Here is a 6,000-nt window from a genome sequence, read left to right as displayed (position 1 = left end):
GTGGGCTCCATGGACTGCGTGAACCCCCTGACCCCGATTTTTGGGGTGCCGATTTTGGGGTGCCGATTTTGGGGTTCCCATTTTTGGGGCGCAGGGACCGCGTGGGCTCCATGGACTGTGTGAACCCCCTAACCCCGTGTCCCCCCGATTTTGGGGTTCATTTTCGGGGCGCAGGGACCGCGTGGGCTCCCTGGACTGCGTGAACCCCCTGATCCTGATTTTGGGGTACCATTGAGAGGGATATCCCCGATTTTGGGGTTCATTTTCGGGGCGCAGGGACCGCGTGGGCTCCATGGGCTGCGTGAACCCCCTGATCCCGATTTTGGGGTTCATTTTCGGGGTGCAGGGACCGCGTGGGCTCCCTGGACTGCGTGAACGTGCTCCTGCCCCGGGACGCGGCGCAGCTGCTGCGGGCAGAGGGGCCCTTCCCGCGCAGGATGGGCATCGCGGCCTGGAGCGCCCACCGCGCCCTGCGCGCCCACCGCTGCGGGCTCTTCCTGCTGTGAGACCCCGGCATGGGCACTGGGGAAACTGGGATGGGCACTGGGATAAACTGGGAGCACTGGGATGGGCACTGGGATGGGCACTGGGATGGGCATCGCGGCCTGGAGCGCCCACCGCGCCCTGCGTGCCCACCGCTGCGGGCTCTTCCTGCTGTGAGACCCCGGCATAGGCACTGGGGAAACTGGGAACACTGGGGTGGGCACTGGGATGGGCACTGGGCATGAGGGGAATGACGGGATGGGCACTGGGGAAACTGGGAGCACTGGGATGGGCACTGGGATGGGCACTGGGATGGGCATCGCGGCCTGGAGCGCCCACCGCGCCCTGCACGCCCACCGCTGCGGGCTCTTCCTGCTGTGAGACCCTGGGAACGGCACTGGGGAAACTGGGAACACTGGGGTGGGCACTGGGAACACTGGGGTGGGCACTGGGATGGGCACTGGGCATGAGGGGAATGACGGGATGGGCACTGGGGAAACTGGGAACACTGGGGTGGGCACTGGGATGGGCACTGGGATGGGCACTGGGCATGAGGGGAATGACGGGATGGGCACTGGGGAAACTGGGAACACTGGGATGGGCACTGGGATAAACTGGGAACACTGGGATGGGCACTGGGAGTGAGGGGAATGATGGGATGGGCACTGGGGAAACTGGGAGCACTGGGATGGGCACTGGGATGGGCACTGGGATGGGCACTGGGGTGGGCACTGGGAGTGAGGGGAATGATGGGATGGGCACTGGGATAAACTGGGAGCACTGGGATGGGCACTGGGAGTGAGGGGAATGACGGGATGGGCACTGGGGAAACTGGGAGCACTGGGATGGGCACTGGGGTGGGCATCGCGGCCTGGAGCGCCCACCGTGCCCTGTGCGCCCACCGCTGCGGGCTCTTCCTGCTGTGAGACCCTGGGAACGGCACTGGGGAAACTGGGATGGGCACTGGGAGCACTGGGAATGGCACTGGGATGGGCACTGGGGAAACTGGGAGTGAGAGGAATGACGGGATGGGCACTGGGATAAACTGGGAGCACTGGGATGGGCACTGGGGTGGGCACTGGGATGTTCCCAATGTCCCTGATGTCCCCAATGTCCCCAATGTCCCCAATGCCCCCAATCCCCCCGATGTCCCCAATCCCCCCGATGTCCCCAATGTCCCCAATGTCCCCACTGTCCCCAATGTCCCCGATGTCCCCAGTGTCCCCGTTCTGGCCCAGGAACGGCCCCGCGTGGCGCTCGGACCGCCTGGCCCTGAACCGCGCCGTGCTGTCCCCAATGTCCCCAATGTCCCCATTACCCCCACTGTCCCCACTGTCCCCAATCCCCCCAATCCCCCCAATGTCCCCCCCAATGTCCCCAATGTCCCCAATGTCCCCATTACCCCCCACTGTCCCCACTGTCCCCAATCCCCCCAATCCCCCCACTGTCCCCACTGTCCCCAATCCCCCCAATCCCCCCAGTGTCCCCAATGTCCCCAATGCCCCCAATGCCCCCAATGCCCCCGATGTCCCCGATGTCCCCAGTGTCCCCGTTCTGGCCCAGGAACGGCCCCGCGTGGCGCTCGGACCGCCTGGCCCTGAACCGCGCCGTGCTGTCCCCGCCGGGGGTCCGCAAGTTTCTGCCGCTCCTCGATTCCGTCGCTCGCGATTTCGCCGCGTCCCTGCGGGAGCGCGTGCGCGGGACCCCCGGGGGGGCGCTGACCATCGACCCCCACCCGCTGCTCTTCCGCTTCACCCTCGAGGGTGAGAGAGACCCCCGGGACCCCCAGCGGGACACCGGGACCCCCGGGACCCCCAGGGGATAGAGGGGGGTGACACTGGGACCCCCGGTTTGGGGGGCGGTGGGACACCCAGGACCCCCGGGGTATGGGGGTGACACTGGGACCCCCGGTTTGGGGGGCAGTGTGACACCCAGGACCCCCGGGGTATGGGGGTGACACTGGGACCCCCGGTTTGGGGGGCAGTGGGACACCCAGGACCCCCGGGGTATGGGGGTGACAATGGGACCCCCGGTTTGGGGGGCGGTGGGACACCCAGGACCCCCGGGGTATGGGGGTGACACTGGGACCCCCGGTTTGGGGGGCGGTGGGACCCCCGGTTTGGGGGGCGGTGTGACCCCCAGGGCATGGGGAGGGCATGGGGAGTGACAATGGGACCCCCGAGACCCCCGGGGTATGGGGGGGGGCAGTGGGACCCCCGGTTTGGGGGCGGTGGGACCCCCAGGGCATGGGGAGGGCATGGAGAGTGACATTGGGACCCCCGGGGAATGGGGGGCACTGGGACCCCCGTTTTGGGGGACGTTGGGACCCTCAGGAGATGGTGGGAGGTAAAACTGGGACCCCCAGGGGATGGTGACAATGGGACCCCCGAGACCCCCGGGGTATGGGGGTGACACTGGGACCCCCGGTTTGGGGGGCAGTGGGACCCCCGGGACCCCCGGGTTATGGGGGCTGACAATGGGACCCCCGGTTTGGGGGGCAATGGGACCCCCGAGACCTGCAGGGGATGGGGGTTGTGACAATGGGACCCCCGGTCTGGGGGACAATGGGACCCCCGGTTTGGGGGGCGGTGGGACCCCCAGGGCATGGGGAGGGCATGGGGAGTGACAATGGGACCCCCGAGACCCCCGGGGTATGGGGGCGACACTGGGACCCCCGGTTTGGGGGGCGGTGGGACCCCCGGGACCCCAAGGGGATGGAGAGTGTCTATAACAGGGGACCCTCACCCCAAATTTGGGGGTGCTGAGGGGGTGGAGACCCCGGAGATTGGGGGGGTTGGGACATTGGGACCCCCAGGGAATGGGGGGGGGGGGGGTCTATAACAGGATCCCCCACCCCGAATTTTCCCCCAATTTTCCCCCAAATTTTACCAAATTTTCCCCAATTTTTTTCTGAAATTTTCCCAATTTTCCCTCAATTTTCTCGAATTTTCCTCCAATTTATCCCAATTTTTCCCCTAATTTATCCCAAAATTTTTCCCCAATTTTCCGCGAATTTTCTCCGTTTTCCCCACAATTTCTCCCAATTTCCCCCCATTTCCCCCTCAATTTATCTCAATTTTTTCCCCAATTTATCCCAAATTTTTTCTCCGAATTTCCCCCATCTCCCCCCCAATTTTCCCCCCATTTTTCCCCCAGTAGTGTGGAAAATCGCGGTGCCACCCCCCACTCCCCCTCCCCAATTTCGGGGTGCTGATCCCCCCATTTTCCCCCAATTTTATTCCAATTTTTCTCCAATTTCCCCCCTTTTTTCCCAATTTTTTTCAGATTTTTTTTCAGTTTCCCCCATTTCTCACCCGTTTTCCCCCCATTTTTCTCCATTTTTCCCCAATTTCCCCCAATTTTTCCCCATTTTCCCCCCAATTTTCTTCCGATTTTTTCCCAATTTACCCCCCAATTTTTCTCCAATTTTCCCCATTTTCCCCCCAATTTCCCCCAATTTCCCCCCATTTTTTTCTGATTTTTTCCGAATTTTCCCCCAATTTCCCCCCATTTTTCCCATTTTCCCCCCCAATTTTCTGGAAATTTTCCCTTTTTCCCACAATTTCCCCAATTTTCCCCCATTTTCCCCCAATTTTCCCAATTTCCCCCCATTTTCCCCCATCTTTCCCCCCAATTTTCCCCCATTTTTTCCCAAATGTTTTCCCAATTTTCCCCCCCAATTTTCCCCAATTTCCCCAATTTTTCTCCATTTTTCCCCAATTTCCCCTATTTTCCCCCATTTTTCCCCAAATTTTCTGGAAATTTTCCCCATTTCCCCCCATTTTTCCCACAATTTCCCCCATTTTTCCTCAATTTTCCCCAATTTCCCCCCAATTTTTCTCCATTTTCCCCCCATCTTCCCCCCATCTTCCCCCCATTTTCCCCCCAATTTTCCCCCAATTTTCCCCATTTTCCCCCCCAATTTTTCCCCAATTTCCCCCCCATTTTTTCCCCCAGTAGTGCGGGAAATCGGGGTGTCCGCCCCCCACTCCCCCTCCCCAGTTTGGGGGCGCTGACCCCCCGTTGTTTCCCAGCCAGCAGCTTCGCGCTGTTCGGGGAGCGCCTGGGGCTGCTGGGGGGGTCGCGGCCCGCGGGGGGGGCGCAGGAGTTCCCCAATTTTCCCCCAATTTCCCCAATTTTCCCCTATTTTCCCCCAATTTCCCCCTATTTTTTCCCCAATTTTTCCCCAACTTCGCCCTATTTTTCCCCCAATTTTTCCCCAATTTTTCCCCAATTTTCCCCCATTTTCCCCCCAATTTTTCCAAATTTTCCCCCAATTTTCCCCCAATTTTCCCCCAATTTTCCCCCATTTTTTCCCCAATTTTTCCCCAACTTCCCCCTATTATTTCCCCAATTTTTTCCCCAATCTTCCCCCAATTTCCCCCCATTTTTTCCCCCATCTTTCCCCATTTTCCCCCCATCTTCCCCCCATTTCCCCCCATTTTTCCCCCCATCTTCCCCCAATTTTCCCCCATTTTTTTCCCATCTTTTCCCCATCTTTCCCCCATTTTTTCCCCATCTTCCCCCCATTTTCCCCCCATTTTCCCCCCATTTCCCCCCATTTTTCCCCCCATCTTCCCCCAATTTTCCCCATTTTTTCCCCTCAATTTTTCCCCAATTTCCCCCCCTATATTTTCCCCCCAGTAGTGCGGGAAATCGGGGTGTCCCCTCCCCGTTTTGGGGGCGCTGACCCCCCGTTGTTTCCCCCACCCCCATCGGCAGCCAGCAGCTTCGCGCTGTACGGGGAGCGCCTGGGGCTGCTGTGCGGCGCGCGGCCGGCGGGGGGCGCTGCGGAGTTCCTGGGGGCGCTGCAGGAGATGCTGAGCACGACGCTGCCGCTGCTCTTCCTGCCCGCGCCGCTGCTGCGCCTGCACCGCCCGCTCTGGCGGCGCCACCTGCGCGCCTGGGACACCATCTTCGGGCACGGTGAGACCCCCGGGCGGGACCCCCACCCACCGTGGGAATCCCCTATGGCACCCCCATCCCTGCTATGGGACCCCCATCCCTGCTATGGGACACCCATCCCTGCTATGGGACACCCATCCCCCTGGGACACCATCTTCGGGCACGGTGAGACCCCCGCGACCCCCGGGCGGGACCCCCACCCACCTCCTGGGACACCATCTTCGGGCACGGTGAGACCCCCGGGCGGGACCCCCGGGCGGGACCCCCACCCACCGTGGGAATCCCCTATGGCACCCCCATCCCTGCTATGAGACCCCCATCCCTGCTATGGGACACCATCTTCGGGCACGGTGAGACCCCCGCGACCCCCGGGCGGGACCCCCACCCACCTCCTGGGACACCATCTTCGGGCACGGTGAGACCCCCGCGGGACCCCCACCCACCCACCCATGGGACCCCCACCCACCCATGGGACACCTATGGGACACCCATCCCCCTGGGACACCATCTTCGGGCACGGTGAGACCCCCGGGCGGGACCCCCACCCACCCGTGGGACCCCCACCCACCCGTGGGACCCCCACCCTCCCCATGGGACACCCATCCTATAGGG

Source organism: Ammospiza caudacuta, chromosome 1 (genome assembly GCF_027887145.1).
Source record: "Ammospiza caudacuta isolate bAmmCau1 chromosome 1, bAmmCau1.pri, whole genome shotgun sequence".
NCBI lineage: Eukaryota > Metazoa > Chordata > Aves > Passeriformes > Passerellidae > Ammospiza > Ammospiza caudacuta.
This window is presented reverse-complemented; position numbering follows the sequence as displayed.